The following is a 19,268-nucleotide window of genomic DNA, read 5'->3' on the forward strand; positions in this document are numbered from 1 at the left end:
GAACGTATGGAAGGGAGGAGGGAGAGGGTGGCTTCTAGGCAGGAAAAACCTCAGGGGCAAAGGCCCTGACAAAAGTTGTAATATTTTGGGAACTAAGTGGGCCAGTGTGTTTGGAGCAGAGTGGTCAATGAGGAGACTATAATGTAAAGGGAGTGGAGATGGAAGGGGACAGACATGGGGGCAGGGAGGGAGATGAGGAGCAGGAAAAGGCTGTGTCCCTTTTTGAGGTCAGGAAATAGAAGCTCAGAGAGATTAAGTGTCTTGCAAAAGGCCACATAGCTGATAAGTAGCAAAGCCAGAATCTGAAATCAAGCCCATCTGGTTTTCTTTTATTCTGTGGAGGTCTTGGTAGAATGAGGTGAAACTGAATTCCTGGGCCTTAAATTCCATTCGCTGCCTTGTCAAGCTCACATGTTCTTTCATGGGCAGAGGATCTGTGAGGGTATAGTGGGGTTGTAGAAACCCATTGTGTGGGTACTAGCAAATTACCGGAAGAAGACAGTGCCCCCAAACTGGTCCTGGCTTGTAGAAGAGGAGGAAAATAGGGTATATGACTAAACTTGGCAACACTATATGACTTCATTCTGGGAGATTTTGCAGGACAGCAGAAAGAAGAGGGTGAGAAATTAGGGTTCTCACACTAATCCTCTGCTCCCTCGGGTGTAGTGGTTTCACTTCTTTCTTGCAGGGGGAGATCAGAATAAGTGATGCAGATGAAGGGGAGGTTGAAGTTTAGGGAACAATGAGATGGCACTCTCCTTACCCAAATGAATCACTTCCTGTCCTCCCACTCTTCACCACTCTGCAAGTTCCTACAAATCACTTACCTGGACCCAGGAGAGAACATTTCTCCTTGAAAGAGGACACTCTCTATAAAGAAATCTGGCAAATTAATCTACAACTCAAGTCAAACCCCTTGTGAAAGGAGGGGAGGGATAATATGAGTTTTTAGGGAAAACTTTTATATCTTCAAGGTGAAAAATACTTAAACTTTGTAAACCACTTCTATGTTTTTTCTGCAGTTTTCCTAGATACAGTCCTATCTAATCATTTTTATACACTGGTACTACCTGCCCCTTCAATCCTATCTAATCATTTTTATACACTGGTACTACCTGCCCCTTCACCCTCATGTAGCCTCTCCCTCTACACCTGTACATTTCAGACCCATTGGACTGCTGACTGTTCCTCAATTCACCATACACTTTCACACCTCCATGCCTTTGCTCAAGCTGTTCCTCCTGCTATAGATGCCTTTTTCTCTTTGCCTGGGAAACTTCTGTTTAGCCCTTAGAGCCCAATTCAAATACCTATGTCTCTCTAACTACCCATATTCCAGTAGAATTTATTGCTGCCTCTCTTAGTTTCTTATCATATCCAACTCTGTTTCTCTATTTCCTCTGCTGGACCGCTAGTTCCTTGGCAACAAAGGTTATACTTTAGCCATCTTTGTTTCCCAAGCAAGTATCCATAGCAGGCACTCAGTAAATGTTTTGTAATTTCGACCCTACAAACAAGATAAGGCAGGCATCACCTACTGGACAGATATGGAGACCCTGTCCAAATCCCAAAGATCTACAGAGTGGTGGAGCTGAACCGAATAATTGCCACTACTTCATTTTGACCTACAAAAATATGGTATGACTCAGTCTAATAGAACTCAGGTATTTTTGTCAGTGCTCTTTCTAAAGTATTAAAGAAAATGACTTTCTGTTTGACCTTAGGCCCTATGGTTTTAGTGTGACTGAAAATTTTGAATTATTTAGTTCAATGTGTTGTTTCATTCCCCTCCAACATCCCTCCTGATGCTTCACATACTTTAGAGACCAAGCTGTGTTGGACCAAGTCTTTAGTGATTTTTGAAGACTTGGAGGTAGAATGACCTTTCATTCCCAAGCTTAGATCCAGGATCTCTCCAGGTCTCAGTCTCCCTATCTCAAAAATGAAGAGGGTAAAAGAAAGCCAGAGTCTTCCTATCCCTTTGATTCTCTTTCCTGTGATCCTGCACAGGCTCCCAGTTTGGCACCTTCCTTCCCCTCTCCTTGGGTGCACTTCTATACAAACAGTGGCACAAGCCCCTTGCCCATCCAAAAGATGCCCCCCGTGGAAAAATGCACAAGCTCTGCCTCAGCCCTGTGTCCTTCTCCTCTCCTTTCACTAACCTGACAGCAGACAGTATGAGGCAGGCGGACAAGGGTGGAATTAACCTGGAGTCATGTTTTAGGTGGAGATAGATTTGAAATCTGAGTAAGCCATGGACATGGCTACATTTTGTCTTAGGAAAAATTACAATAAAAAGAAAAGTCTATAAATTTTTTCGTGTGGATTCAGAAAGTTCTAAATGCTACAAGAAATCAGCGCATAGGAAAGAAATAACATGGAACATGTTTTAGTTTAACTCTGAAGTTTAAAGTTTTTTCTTTTTTTCTTTTTCTTTTATAATTCGTTTTAAGTAAAATTGGACATTTACAAATTATGAATTTTGTAAAAGAAAAGAGTATGAAATATTAAATATTCAATAGGAGTATGCAGAGTTAAAAGTTCTCCTGTGTTTTTTAAAATTAACGTTTATATAGTGTTAACTATATACCAAGTACTGTATTACGTGATTTATATATTTAATTCATTCAATCATCATATCAACTTTGTCAGGGTGTACTCTTATTTTCCCTATTTTACAGATGAGAAAACTTAGGCACAGCAAGATCAAGTAACTTGCCCAAGGTCCTATTATTGAAACCTCAAGCAAACATTTTCAAAATTCATGAGGTGCTCCAGGAAAGGACTGAAGGAATTCAAACTTGTTGGGTTTCAGATCCTCCTTCCTATCCCACACCCAGAGCAGAAACCCCTTATCCATACCGACCTTCTGCTTAAAAGTTTTCTAGGTCAGAAAGATTTTGCTACGAAGAAAACAAAATTAAAAGTTTGAAAATATGGGTCCATGACCCCGTAAGGGAGACAGAAGCCCAATTCATATACCATCATAGTGGTCTAGATAGCGAATAGATTTAGCAGCATTATAAAGAAAAACCATTACACTTTATGGTTGGAAGAGGGAATTTTCAAAAATTTTAAAGGAGTAGAATCCTTTTCTGAATAAGAAATATTACATAAAACTCTGAGAGATTAAAAAATAGAAAATTGTTAATTTATTAATATGGTTTATTAATATGGTTTATATGTTTAAATTTATAACATTGCTCATTACAAAGTTTATTAATCAGAGACTTCTACTTCCAGCATAATCATTAGTTACCATGACTAATCCTCCTGACAAAAACTAAAGTGCTGAAAGCAATATTTTTTAAAAATCTTTCCAAATTCATTGTTGAGCTGGCATGAAAGTAAAGAAGGTATAATGTTCAAAACACTGGGAGTCAAGCAATTTTGTTTTTTTCCTAAAGTTTTATCTAAATGAAGAGACAGGACAGACAAACTACATGAAGTGCGGGGTCCAGGAGATAAAGCTCAGGATATGCCTAAGATGAGAATTCTAATAGGAAATTGCTGCATAAACCTGGATACCCAAAGGGAAACATTCACAGTATAAGGATCATTGAGATAAATAAACCCCATCAGCAGAAGGGGCCAGCTAGGAAGCTTATTTGTCTCAACTCTGGCACTAGATGAAAAAAAAAAAACATTCCTTTGAGACGTATTTCTTCATGAAAAGTTGGCCCCCATGTTGGTTTGCAGTCTGAAATTACACTACCTGTGTGCTTTTAAAAGACTGAAACAGAGAATTTAACATAAAATGGTTTTAAGTTGGTACTGTTCCAAGACAAATGAGAAGGGCAAACACAAATCTTATCTCAACGAACTCAACTGCAGCCCAAGCCACAAAGTATTCACACAGAAAAATTTCCAGGGCAAATGAATAGTTTTCAGCCAAGATTTATAAAGCAATAGGAATAGTGAGCACCACGACGAGAGCCTACAGAAGGAACAGACAGTAGGAAACGACCTGCAAAGGCTTCTTATATTAGAACAATAAGAAATGACATATAAATTAACTGATTTTAATATGAGTAGAGTTCTAAAAAAGAGTAAAACATGAGCAAAGAACAAATAGATTTGAAAAAGATCCAAAGAGACTATCTAGAAATGAAAAGTATCTTATTGAAATTAAAGCTCCGTGGTTGATTAAACAGCAGATTAGAAACAGATAAAGAGAGCTGGTGAACTAGAAAATATATCTGAAGACATTATTTGGAATATTATCCAGAGACACATATAGATGGAAAATATGTTAAAAAGAGTAAGAGACTTGGAGAACAGAATAAAACTGTCTAATGTATATCTATTTGGAATTTTAGAAGGAGATGATAGAATAGGAAAGGAACGATATTTGAAGATATAAAGGCTGATAACTTCCTAGAATTATTGAAAGACCCCAATCCTCAGATCCAAAAATCCCAATGAATCCCAAGCAGGTTAAAAAAAGAAGAAAAAAATTCACATCTTCATATGTTAATTATGAAATTGCAAAAGATTTTTTAAAAGAGAAGATTGTAATGTCAGTCACTGAGGACAATAAAACTATTTAGATGAGCAAAAGGACATTTTGATTGGGTGTATGGATGGATGTTTTGTAGCCCCAGAACCTGTGAAATTAATGTCAGATATTTGCTGAACCCCCTCTGTAGTCCACTGAGTACCATTAACAATTGCAGAGCTGGCCTAGAACTCCCTATTACACAGATGAGGGAAGTGATATTCAGAACAGGTCTTACTCAAAGTCACACAGTTATAGAGTGGGTAACAGAACTCAGGTCTCCCAACTCACAGAGTGGTACCTGTGACTGCATTTTCCTCTGTATCTTGCTGCCATTTCTTTAAAATATTAACAACAGTAAAGAGAAACAAAGTGTGAAGAAAGCACAGAGAAAAGTTCCAGTTTATCAGGGAAATTTTTGGTGTTATCCTTATGTCTCATGTATGGAATTTAATAACTGTTTGAATATATTCTTATACAGTGCAATGTCCCATCTCCAGAAACCAATGAAACTACTTATTTTGGTGGGGGGTGGGGGGTAAGGGGATGCACTCCTTGATTTGTTTCCTTCTAGCTTGTTAGACAACATGAAGGTAGAAAAAGGTTTTAGAAGATATAATTAAAACTGAGTCACAGCAAATAGTTCTGGCACAACATTCTGTAGAAGGTGTCAGGAAGGAGTGGGGGCAAAATCCAGCCTGCGCAAAAGCTTTGCTGAGAAATAAATAAGGAAAAAGCAAGTGCCATGCCACAGCATGTATGTATGTCTGAGTCATAGGTCATAAGTCATCACCCAAACTAGAGATAAAATCTAATCTGTCTTAATTCAGTTCACTGCTTTAAACTTGACTCGTTCTGCTTTCTAAACACTTTATACCTAGTCCATAAAAGAGGACAACTTGCAAGTGTAGGAAATACAGAAATATCAAAATGTATCATCTCTGTTTATTCATGAAAAGAGAGTAATTGCCTCTGTATGTATGTATGTATGTATGTATGTATGTATGTATGTATAGAAGAATTATTTCTGGTTCTTGCCTAATTCTCTGCAAATATATGCCACCAAGTGTGAGAGCATCTGGAACTGGGAACAGTATAATCAAAACAGATCACTTTACTGAAGATGAGAACTTGTCCATTAATGTCAGCTTTGACTCTGGGAATAGTACCTGGTTTCCAAAGCCTAAAGTGGTTTAGTATTTGCACAATTCCAAATCCTAACAAGGATATGGTTCTGTGGGTGTTATCCTAAATTCTATCATGTGAATTTCCATTTGGTTTTTAAGAGAAGCATAAGGTTTTTAGACAGGTAAAACTTTAGATTTAAATTGGCTCATTTGCTAAGAAGCAGTTTGATTTGGGTATGGTATATTTTTCAACCACATAAAACACTAATAAGAAGAAATTTATTCCAGATTCCACACATGTATTTTTAAGGCCAGTGAAAGTATACCTAATTTCCATTCCCAGTGCATAGAGATGCCACTATATACTTCTGTAATTGACCCTGGGAACTAGAAAGCTTCATCTGAAGGCAACTTTGGAAAACTAAGGAATAAGAGGAGATTCTACAAGGATATGGTGGATGTTTATGGAATTGGGGAAAGAAGGACTCTGGTCTCTAAAATCTAGGACCAAGAGAAAGGAGTCCAAAGCACTAGTTGAGGTAGCAAAGCTTTACAATGGTAGAAGATAAAAGTGTGCCACCCTTGCTTTAAAAAGAAAAACATTTTTTTTAAAAAAAGTTTTCTCCTTAAGAATGGAAGTCAACTACTGGTTAGTAAAGTGCTTGCTTTCAAAAACGCACTTTGCTTTGCTTGAACTTTTATTTTAAGGCTCCTAACACCTAACCAGAAGATAAGAATTGTTCTTATGCTAAAAAAAAAGAAACAACAACAACAACAGTCAACCAATCAGCCTTTAGTACTTTTATGGTCACATGTAGAACTTCTATATGATCAGGTTTATCAAATACTTGTGATAAATTACACAAAACAGATACTTTTTTAAATTATATGTTATTTGAACAATGTTTTAATTAAGAAAATTAATGAGAGTGGATTATTATTAGCTTATAATAATTTAACAATAACTTGACTAAATTTTCTTAATGTATATTGTATTCTAAGACTATAAAAACGTAATTTGTGACCATGAGGTTAAGAGAAAAATTCTTTTTTTTCCTACTATAATATAACATTTTTTAAAAGTGATTTCTATTTTTTTTCTGAAATGTAAATACAACATGATGGTTTGTTTTCTTCCCTCTTTAATGTTGCCTCACACCTGGGACACAACAGAGGAGTGCCTCGGCTCCAAAATTACAATCCTAAGGGAGATTTTTTTTTCCTGAAGTGTTTGCTAGCTAACTCAAGTCTGGGAAAAAAATACTAGTTGTCCCAGACTAACATAACATATTTTTAGGAAAGGTAAAGAAAATGTATGCATTAAAATTAAAGGAGAACCATGGTGTCCACCCATCAGAATGGCCAAAATGACGAAGACAGAAAATACCTACTATTTGCAAGGATTTGGGACAACTGGAATTTTTATACATGACAGATGAGAACGTAAATTGCTACAACCACTTTGAAAATGGTCAGAGAGGAAGTGGACGCATGTTCCATGTGACTGGTTCCTTCCTCATTTACCTATGCACATGCCATACCAGCTATTAAATGTTTTGAATATCACTACTGGATAGATCATGAGATGTTTTTTCACAACCAAAAATGTGATCACCACCCAGTAATTCACTGCATTATGTATTAGATGATACTAAATTTGGTTATTAGAAGACATTTAAAAATTAAGAGTATAGAAGCCTGGCCATTGACGTGGATCCTTAATTCCCATAAAAGTTTAAACCAAACTGCTTTGCGAGTGATCAGAGGTCTGGAAACTTGTTCACCACAGTATGAGAAGCCTTTGTCTCCCACCTTGCCTGCTTCCTGGGCTGCTTCAGTTGTTTCCCCAAATTGCTGACTTCATTCTTTACATGGGCTCTTCATTCTAAGTATGCTTAGCCTTAGTTTCCTGGTAGCTGGGTTTGAGGTAAAAACTATGAAAGTAGAATAACTGTACTAAACACAGTCTTCTGTGTCTTATTCTTCTCCAAGATAAAACTTAACCATTTTCCTCCTCTGGACAGATACAACCTCTTCCTGAGTATATCCAATGATGCAGAGCAAAAGAATGTAAATGATGTCTCTTCCTTTGCCAAGAAGAGGTCTTGCACAAAATACATACAAAAGTTATTTGGACCTAACAATGAACCACAAACCTAGGGGTTATACTAGTCATTGCAAGGTTCAGCCTACATAATAGGGAGAACCAATGAATCTAAACCCAGATATTCTTTTAGGAGCATCTGCCACAAATAACCAGAAAAAAAAAAAATGGATGCTGCTAAGGAATGGACTTCTATCTAATTTTTATATTTTTATGAATTAAAAGGTACAAAGATTTATAAACAATATTTTTCCCCACTGGCAATCACAATGCAAATAAATTTAATGCTTCTAAATGCTAACTCTAATGGACTTCGTAGTACTGAGGAGAAATCCTTTCACTTGACATGATAAATGGTAATAATAATTGGACAGCCAGATGTAAGCATTATATGTCATGTCCTAGGCATAGGACCCTCCAAAATTTCTTAGTAAAATAACTTATATTCCTTTGAGCTAATAACATCCAATTTATTCTATTAAACAACCATCAGGTAGTGACAGTTACAATTATAGCTCTTGAATAAGTCAGTGAAGAAACATTACGCATCCTCTTTGATAAAGTAATGCTACATATACATTCAGGTAATATGAATTTTATGCAAGTCATAGTAAATTTTTTAAAAAGAGAAGCTGACGATAGCCACCAAATTACATTAGAGTGAATGTTGGCGCCTATATCTATGGCAGAACCTTTTTAAAAAGATTAGAAAGAAATATTACTCAAGAGAACTTAATATTAATACTAACTTACCAATATGAAGCAATCATGTTCACTACAGATAAAGCATTGTTTAAACAGGATTGCTAAAGAATGTAGACAAGTAATACATAATATATGAGTAAAAGATAATGGAAAAATAAAACCTCGGGAGGAAAAACTTTGGAACTAATAAATTCAGATTAGAGGAAAATTCATGTTTGGTGTAATAATCTCCCAAAAGAAATAACGTGGGGTGTGGAAGAAAAAGGGAAGATGTAATAAATCTAACCTAAAGTAACCTCACGGGGTAATCTGATTATAAATTCCTAACTGGGCAGGTTATGGTGGATAGTCTTGCCCCAGCCATATAACTTCTTTAGTGAAAGGTTTCTAAGACAGCCCCATTCATTGTTCTTGGGCATCTAGGTTAACACACCTTTGAAACACCAGAAGTAATACCCCTCGACAGGCATGACTACCTTCAAGAAAGCATGTAATCTTATTAATTGTCCTGTAACCCAATCCCTGCCTGCTTTGTCCCACCTTCATGTAATCTTTTCTATATTCTCTTCTTAATTCCAAAGATATAAAGGAAACCACAAAACTGTCATTCTCTGGAGCATTTGATAGCTTGCTTCCTGGCATTGTTATTGGTTTAGCTCAAATAAATTCATAAAAATTCTCCACAGGTTTGAGCACTCTTATGTGGACATGGTACCAGGCACATAATCTCTTTATAAAGAAAATAGAAACTGCTTAAATAGCATTTCTTCAGTAACTGCCATTGATAGAGCTAGTGGGCTAAGAAGTTAGTGTGCTTGAGATTTGAACATGGCAGATATGGAAAACTATGAAATTCTGTCAAACTCTTTAAGAAAATATTGAATCTTGCTAAGAAATTCAAGAGAAGCAATGACTAAAACATTCTTACAATTGCAAATGTCTCAGACACAGTAGTATTGCCAGGAAAAATTGTGACAATCATCCAATTTATGAAGTATTCAAAGTGAAGGAGAATTGGATGTAGACTAGTGTGCTCATTAAAAGTGAAGCACGCAGCCAAGTTTGTGGGTGGACTCCTCTTGGTTCTGGCAATACCAATAGAAATGGCAAATGAAAGTTACCTAAGAGAATAGTGGCTGGCCGGGTACCTTTTCCCTCAGCTGGTAATGTATGTAGCCCTGAAGAAAATAGGTATCAGGCTTTAATGTCATTTCATTAATACTTTTATTCTGAAAATGATGGAAACTTTGAATAGAAAATGACTTCACAAAAAAGATTAGAGATGCACTAAATAAAGTTGTTTGGAATTCGTTTTCTTTCATGGTTCTTTTTTCTTTTTTCTTCATGGGAATTGACTCAGGGTTTTAATCTCTGTCTGAAATTCACTGACTATGCCATCTCAGGTTAGTACAATCTTTCCAAATCTTACCTGCTTAATTTTACAAGTGGAGAAAACAATGTTTACCTCCCAGAGGTGCTGTAAGAATTACATGGGATAATGAGTGAAACATATCTCACATTTAATACATGTTCAGACATTAATAACAGTTACTTTTAGTGAGTGCTTCTGTCTTGCTTTACCGTCATAAGCATCACAACACCTCACTTGTGTAAGATGATTTGTTGTTGTTGTGTTTGTTTGTTTTACATTTTGCACCAGAGAGAAAAAAAAACAAGCTCAGGAAAATTAAGTAAGATCCAAAATCACCCAACTAGTCACTGATAGATGATGGATTTGAGGTCTGTCTGACTCTAAAAATCTGTGTTTGACTGTTATGCTATATTGTACTCTTCACTTAAAGCAAAAACAAAAACAAAGCCATCACAGATATGGCATGATCTACCAATAATAACAAGGCCAGTATGTGAGCCTGTGCTATGAGTCTGCTATAGGGAGGAAGTACCCCAAATTCTTTACTACCCATTACCACTCCCCCAACCCACAATGAACTTTGCTTGTGCTCTAAGGCTGCGTCCTTTTAAAAGTTCCTTTCACATGTAGATGTCAGCACCAGAGAACTCAGAAGGAAACCTAAAGGGGTTATGGATTCTACCACGATTTCCTGATGTCCTCGAACCAAGCATCCTTTTAGTTTTTGATGGAATTAAGGTTTCTTTCTGCTGTTCAAGAATATTATTTTTGGTCTTAATATTTCTAAATGTCCTTGCTGTAAAATAATGTGAAGAAGAAGAATTCTGACTGACACTCAATTCCTATTGTTTTTGCCAACATTTCGACTTGTTGAATGAAAGATACATTGATTTTGACACAGTCACACTCATATCTCCAAAAAAAGACCTCATACTATCAGATATATTGGCATAAAAATTCCCTAATATATATTTTTTCTTCCCCAATGCTGCTCGCCAACTCCCCCATTCTTTCCTACCCTGCCTTTCTCTGCTCCATGCCACCCACTCACTCCACCCCTGAAGAATTTCCCTGCAGCTAGTTACAAACTATTTCTTTAACCCTCTGCAGACCCTGGCCAGGAGTGGCAGCTCCCGTTTCTCAATCTCTTTCCTTACTTTCAGCCCTATTTCAATTCCTAAGTGAAAGTTCCCCTCAGGATTCTTCCCTCTGTGTAAATAGGAAGGAGAAAGAGGAACATGCTAGCTGTAGATATTGTCATTTAAACAGTGATGGGAGACGTCAATGAATTTCTGAGAAAATGAATTATTCAGGCACCAGTCAAGGATTAGTAGGAAACATTTTCAAAGAAGAATGCAGAAACTGCAAAATTTGAGTTACAGAAAGTGAAGCCTGTGCAGAGTTCTTAACTGTTTAAAAGACACTAGCCAGCTATATTATTCAGCACAAGCACCCCAAACTCTGAGAAATAGAGAATTCTGAATTTTTCTGAACACAGAGCTGTGCCTTTTCAGGGATAAAATTAAAAGAGGAACATCAAGTATTTGAAAGACAAATGTGAGAAGCAATAGGGAAAATGTTGGGAACAGCATAGGACCACGGTGGCAAACAGGGCTGATTCAAGCTAAAGAAGCACAGTGATGAGGAGGGAGAGTCAAGAAGATCCAGTTCTAGTCCCAGACACTTTGTTCTCAAGTCTCCAAAAACCTTCTAGAATCGATTTGTGTGCAGCCACAATACTTTTGGATTTTGTACCATTTTCTTTATTAAAATGGTCTGTAGGCATATATTCATGCATGGAAATACAAGGCAGAGAAAAGGGCAGGGAGAAAAAAATTGCCACAAGGAAGACAGCAAGAAATAAACAGAACAAAACAAACTTTAAAGGAAAATCTAAATGAAGAAGAGCAGCAAAACGAATGAGCTTTTGAGTTTACTCATTTAGGATGTCGGTTCCTTATTTTTTTTCACAAAAGGTTTATTTTTGAGCAGATGATTTTGTGGAGATGGCAACTAAACAATTTTTAGTCTGTCCTGGATAAGCATTAGGAGTATGAAGTAGAATTATCAACTTCCTTCAAGAAGTTTTGTGGTGGGGGAGAGGAACATTTACTAGAAAGACTATTACAATCTATTTTAGCAATTAATAATTTTCTAAATCCCCCAAAGTAAATTGAAATAGAATTATAAGTTAGTAGCAGCTATCATCATCAACTTATACTGTTGTTGGCAACAATAACAAATCAGCCTAATTCTTTATTTTATACAAATAAAAAAGTTTTTCACGGTTCCCAAGATCTAACTCTGCAAAACGTGACAAAAATCTATCAGAATAGTAGTTTCATTCTCACCTTGTTATCTTGATTTGACTTCTCCCCTGTAAAGCTGCAGCTCTGTATTTAGAGAGCTTGCAGACTCTATTTATTACCCAGAGTTTGGCAGAGAACCAAACTGCCATAGAAAGAAGATTTAAGTGGGTGAAAATTTAGTTTTTTAATTGCATGAAAAGAGCTAACAGAGTTACAATCCTCCTGTCAACATTTAAGATTCACTGCTTTCTGCCTCTCCCCATCTCCGTCTTAAAATTAACGCAGCAGTTCTGGATTTTTTTTTTTTAACTTCTGATTTACATCAGAATCATTTCACATGCAGTGCCACCCCATTTCCGATTCACAATCTTTCCTCTGTCCCCACACATTTCAACTTGGCTCTCTTCAGAGTTGAACTTCACCTCCAGCACTGTTTATTTTGAAACTCTTGCCATTTATATTTTTACTTTTCGGCCAATTACTTCTTCATTTACAACCTTCACTAAGAGGTCAGTTTATTCTTCTAAACTCTTTTATACTTTGGATCAACCCCTACTGTATATCAGTAATATGCAGCATATGTACAAATAAAAGCTCTTAGATACTCCATACATCTCAACATAACTGACCTGCCTCTCTGCTCCCCATTGTCCATCTATCCTTCCATTCATCCCCAAAATTTCACAGAAGATATTGCTTTTTGTTGCAAAAACAAATCCTGAACTATAGATTACATGTCTTCTTATCTCATGAGAAATTTTGCTCCTACATCCCCTCTCTCCCTCTCTTTTGGCATTTATAATATAACCACAGCAGGAAACAAAGGGATGAAAAGATACTTTTTAAAAACTTGGGCTGCTTCTACAACCTAAGATTATACATTCGAAGAAAGAGTACTCTTGTCCTTAGAAAGATACTATGATGGGGCTGCTTGTTATATGCACGCGGGCCTAGCAAGCCCCCACAACCACCCAACCTACAACTTTAAAAGGGTGAACTTGAAACAAAGGGGCAGAAAAAGACGTTCTGTAAAATTAAATAAAAGGAATCTTTTAGTTTTATTCTTGGCATACTGAGGAATAGAATTTTAGGGTTCTGGAATCCAGGGGAAAGTGAAGATGAGATGGCAACAGGTAGCTGGCCAGGGCTTGAGAAATTCATGATTGTGATAGAGTCCTCTTTGGAAAAATCAACTGAGGAATCTGGGACATACTGAAATCTGTAATCCAGTTTAAAGCTGTTTCCCGTTCTGTGTGTTAATGTCTTTTGTCATCCCTAAACCTGAGCAATTATCTACTATAAGCCATAGTATTGTGTTTGTGAGCAATGAAAGAAATACGTTCACTCTTGGGATAAAGCAGTGAAGATAGTAGGCAAACAGGCAGAAAGCCAAGATGACAGGGAATTGAACTGTGTGCAGTAAACGGGAAGGAAAAGTGACAAGTAGAAACCAGGGGAATGTCGGCGTGCTTTACCCTGGGAATTCTTACAAATATTGACATTGCAAGGGATAAATAGTGTGGCTTCATCGTGTATGCTGAACTCCTCATTATTACAAAACGTCCCTCTTTATTTATTTAGGAAGTGTCTGTTATAAGCAATATATGGTGGTGGTTGTTTTTTAAAACAGTTTGGCTACCATTGTCTTTGAATTGGAATAGTCTATTTACCTTTATTGTAATTACTGATATATTTGGATTTATTTTTACTATCTTATTTTTTTTCTCTCCCCTCCCCCTCGCCCCTGGTTTATGCCTCATTTTCTTTTGGATTAGTCAATTTTAAAAATTATAAAATTTCCCCCTAGCAGCCATGCACCATAACTCCTGTTTCCTTAGTAGAGTAAAACTAGAAAACAAAAAACAAAACCAAAAAACTGCACAAACTTCAACCTGCTTTTAAGAGACTTTCTGATTTTATTTTTCTTTATTTTATCTTATTTTATTTTATTTTATTTATTATTTATTTTTTTAATTGCCTCTGCCCCATGCAACTGCATAATTTGGCAAATGTTTCAAAAAGGAAACTCTTTGTATATCAGGCTCAGCATTTTCTTTCCACTGAGTTCTTGGCCCTTTTAGTCTCCAATTTTGTCTATCGAGCCCTAGAGGACAACCAGAGGCTTTGCTTATTTCTCTGTCTCCTAACAGTAGCCTTCTTCCCAGACAAAATTTAAATTCCCTGCCTCCTGCTGCACATGCAGAATTGACACACACCTTCAGGGGAAAAGCAGCTGTAACTGTCAGCTCATCTCCCCTTGGAATCTTGGTTTCTCGTTCTCAATGCTCTAGTAGCGTTCTCCAACTTTCTCTATATTTTTTTTCTTTTTTCTTTTATGTTTTATATGCCTTTTCTGCTTATTCTCAAGTGACAACTTTGGACTGCCACACACTACTCCATTTTATCATTTCATTCCATTTCAGCTAGAAATGAAAGTCCCAAGCTTTATTAGTTAAATACAAATGAAAGCATGGCTCCAGAAGCCAGGAGGGCTACAAGTCATTTGGACTTTTTTCAAGTGACCATAAAATTTATTATCTAAACCATAAAACTTTTGAGAATGAAGATTGTTATTAATAGTTAGGCCATAGTAATAGGTGAACACTGAGATATGGTCATGCCAGGTTTTATGACTTTTATATAGTTCTTCCTCCTCCTCTGTTCCTTCTCAAATTCCAAATCTGCCCTACCAACTGCCTCCTTTCAGGGTAGATACAAAGTATACAGGTGATTGAGATTTTGCTGGCTCACAGACACATATTAGATCTAGTGATGCTACTTTGTTCCTAAAAAAAGAAAGAAACCTAAAACTGAGGGTTTGCTACCAATAGACTAAACATAAAATTGTAAAGGCTATACTTCAAACAGAGATTCAAGTGGAATTGAAGAGCAAAGAGTATGATAAACATGAAGGTAATCCTAACAAATATTAATTATAAATAATAATAACAACATCTTCCAATACTAAAAAAAAATGAGCAAGAACTAAATACATGACAAAAATAGCCCATAAGTCTGGAGAGGTGATAATAGGAATGAGAGTTCCAAAAGACCATGCATTGGTCAAGAAGGGGATAAAACTATTCTTGAATTTAAGCTCTGATACATTAAGTATACATTATATTTTCCAGAAGGATTTTCAAAATAATAAATATTGAGCACATAACTAATTTCCAAAATATTGGAGGAGAAAAATAGAATGAGAAAAAAATAGCTCTATACAGTAGACATCAAGAAAGGAGAGAAAATAAAACATAGGAAAGGCAAAAAATATATATAATAGATTTAATCTAAATATATCAACAATTTAATTACATGAATTAAATGCTTCTATCAAAGAACTAATATTATTAGACTTGAAAAAGAAAAGATCTATCTATATGCTGTTTTTAGGAGACATATACAAAATCTGTAAATTAAAATTAAAAGATAGAAAAATATATGCTGGCAAATCCTAATCAATAGAAAGCTGGTATTGCTTCATTCATGTTATGCTTTAAGATAAAAAGTATACTTAAAGATAAAGAGTATTACTGAGTAATGACAAAATGTTCAATTCACTAGGGAGAAATATATCTAAATTAACAAACATCTATTAACACAGTCCAAAGTATATAAAACAAACAGAATTACAGGGGGAAATACACATATCTGTTATTCCAGTGAGAAACTGAATACATATACCTTAGCAATTAATAGTTAAGCAAAAACAAACAGACAAACAAAAAACAAAAAACAAAACCCAGTAAGAATATAGAAATTTGGGATGATAGAATCAATAAATTGGATCATATGTATATATAAATGGTACTTCATCTAAGAGTGGAGATTACATACTATTTTTAAGCACATGTAGAACATTTACAAAATTAAACATATTCTTGTTCATTAAGCTGCAGAACTATTTCAATTGATATCACTGAATATATCAGAGTAGGGATTCCAAGATTCCATGCCTCCACTACAGCAACTAATAAGCTGGCAAAAACTATTAGAATCAAATTTCATGTAACATTGCAATCTCATAAAAACACAACCACCATTGAAAAGTTAATGAAGAAAGAAGCTGATGCATTGCAGTAAGAGAGTACTATGGTATTTTAAATTGCCCACTTGCCATCCCTCATCTCCCAGATCAATGGCAGCCATGAAGATGGCAACCTGCACACCTGATGCGAGTGCTAGTGCCAGAGGGAGCAATATGGATCTTATTCTCAAAAATTTGTGATCGTGTGTTTTGACCCTAAAGGATGGTTCAAGGGCTTTCCTTTGTTTTATCTGATTCAAAGTGTTCCCAGGGCTGAAGTGGCTTCCCAGGCAGGGTTTGTTAAAAGCATTTAAAGGCAAAAGTATTGGCTACAGCAGAATGGAACAAGAGATAAAATAATCAGAATAAACAATAGACAGATAAAAACAAAAAAATGCCTGGGAAGGAAGAAGTTGAAAGGAGATACATGGGAAAGTAAAGGCTTTTAAAACTTGTCATGTATACTTGGGAATGAAGAAGCTAAAGCTCATACCCAAGGCTGGACACACATTAGGAACACATCTGAGAAGACCTCACACTTTCACCTCTAGCTGACCTTCCGGCTCCATGCTGGCACAAAGTGAAGGCTACAGAATAATTATTGATGGCCTGGCTAAGCATTGAAGCCATGCCCAACACAGAGACAATCTGTAAAAAATGGGAGAGTAATTTTTTTCTTCTAATTTTGGCTGTAGTTCCTTAAGGAAATCACTGTCATAGCACTAGCTAACCATTAAGCTCATGGAACACAGATTTCAGTGGCCACATACAACAAAGTATAGTGACTGTAGGAAAATACTTTAGAAAAATCACTAAAGAGAGAACAACAACCCACAACAAGCAGAAGCAATAAACTCTAAGAATGTTGAGAATTAAATTTCCGGAGTTGCCACATTATAATATTCAAAATTTTTATATGTTTTCAACACAAAATTGTGAGGTAAGCAAAGAAATAATAAAGTATGACCCATTCATAGGATAAAAAGAAATGAACAGAAACCATCTTTGAGGAAAACCAGACATAGGACTTACTAGATGAAGACTTTAAATCAGCTGCCTTAGATATTTTCAGTTATAGGAAACCAGAACAAAGATGTCTCACCAAATAGAGAGTATCAATAAAGAGAAAGAAATTATAAAAAGTAGAAATTCTGGAGTTAAAAAGTAAAATAACTGAAATGAAAAATTCACTAGAGGAGTCTAATAGCAAATTTGAGCAGTGAGAAGAATCAGTGATGGGTCAATTGCGATTGTCCAGTGTGAGAAGCAGAAAGACAAAAGAATGAAGAACAGTGGTGAGAGACTAATAGACCTGTGAGACACCGTCAAGGATTCTGACATAGATATATAATACGAGTCCCAGAGAGAAAGAAGAGAGAGAAAGAGACAGAATATTTTTAAAAATAATGGTTAAAAACATCATAAGTTTGATGAAATATAAGCATCCATACATCCAAGATACTCAATGACATCCAAGCAGGATAAACTCAGAGATTCACACTAAGACACATTATAGATAAACTGTCAAAAGCCGAAGATAAAGAAAGAATCTCAAAAGCAGCAAAATTTTTCACTGTATGTAAGGGGTATCCTCAGTAAGATTTAACAGTTGGTTTCTCTTCAGAAACCATGGAGACCAGAAGTCAGCGGAATGACATATTTAAAGTGCTGGAAGAAAAACGTTGTCAATCAAAAATTCTACATCTGGAAAAAACGAAGACATTAAGACATTCTCAGATATACAAGATAGGGAGTTCATCACTAGTAAATCAACCTGCAAGAAATGCTAAGCTGAGTCTTTTACTCTGAAATGAAAGGCCACTAGACAGTAACTTGAAGTCATATGAAGAAGAAATAAAGGACAATGTTAAAAAATAACTACATTCGTATATGTAAAAACCAATATTATATATTTTGGTTTTTTTTCTATATAATTTAAAAGAAAAATGCATAAAACAATAATTATCGATCTATGTTGATGAGCACACAATGTAAAATCATGGAATTTGTGACAAAAACATTAGAGAGGAAGATAGAAAGGAGAAGAGTTTTTGTATAATATTGAAAATAAGTTAGTATTTATTGTATTCCCCAGGGTAACCACTAAGAAAACAAAAATATACAGGAAAAGGGATGAAAGAAATTAACATGGTACAAAGAAAAAAAATCAATCAAAAAAGAAGGTAGTAATGGAGGAAATGAGAAACAAAAAGGATAAAAAACATAGAAAACAAATAGTAAAATGGCAGAAGTAAGTCCTTTCTTATGAATGGTTATCTAATGTTAATGTATTAAATTTTCCAATGCAAACACAGAGATTGGCAGAATGGATAAAAAACATGATCCAACTATATGCTGCCTAAAAGGGTATAGATCCAAAGACACAAATAGGTTGAAAGCAAGAGGATGGTAAAAGGTATTTCATGTAAATAGTAACCAAAAGAGAGCTGGTGTGGCTGTGCTAGTATCAGACAAAGTAGATTTTAAGATAAAAATTGTTGCAAGAAATAAAGGACATTATATATTGATTAAAGGGTCAATCCATTGAGAAAATTAACAATTACAAACAAATACACACCAAACAGCAGAGCCCAAAAATATGTGAAGCAAAAACTGACAGAATTAAAGGGAGAAATAGACAATTCAACAATAATAGTTGGACTGCATATCAAAAATGAACTCATGGCATAAATTGGGATAATTTGAGACAAAACAACAACAGCCCAAAAAACAGAAAATGACAGGGAGTAAAGGTCCAAATCGGCAAAGGCAAATGGAGATAACATGCACACAGAAGAAAAAGGACTACTGTATATATGAAATTTTCTTTTACAGAAACTTAATGATTCCACAAAAATTCCAGAACTATGACACATAACATAAAACAAGAGAGAACAGAGGAAAAATCATAGAATACTACCAAACTAAAATAGCAGACAGAAACACAAGGGCAAAGAAACAATAGAGACACAGAGCTACAAGAAAACAAAAGATAGAATGGCTATAGGGTAACCTCATATATCAATAATCACCCTGAATGTAAATGGATCACTCACCAATAAAAAGACATGGTGTAGCAGACTGGATCAAAAAACAAAACCCAGCCATCATGCTGCCTTCAAGAGA

General features: G+C 35.7%; 1 protein-coding gene across 1 annotated transcript in view; it reads right to left on the bottom strand.

Moving 5' to 3' along the window:
• Nucleotides 1-12,186, bottom strand: part of IL33 (interleukin 33) — a 32,917-nt gene extending 20,731 nt beyond the window's left edge. Inside the window, exon 1 of the mRNA XM_039880564.1 lies at nucleotides 12,158-12,186. The gene's annotated coding sequence lies outside the window, so the exon portion shown is untranslated. The remainder of the gene's footprint in view (nucleotides 1-12,157) is intronic.
• Between the last annotated feature and the right edge of the window lie 7,082 nt (nucleotides 12,187-19,268).

Source organism: Pteropus medius, unplaced genomic scaffold, assembly GCF_902729225.1.
Source record: "Pteropus medius unplaced genomic scaffold, Ma_sr-lr_union100, whole genome shotgun sequence".
Lineage (NCBI taxonomy): Eukaryota > Metazoa > Chordata > Mammalia > Chiroptera > Pteropodidae > Pteropus > Pteropus medius.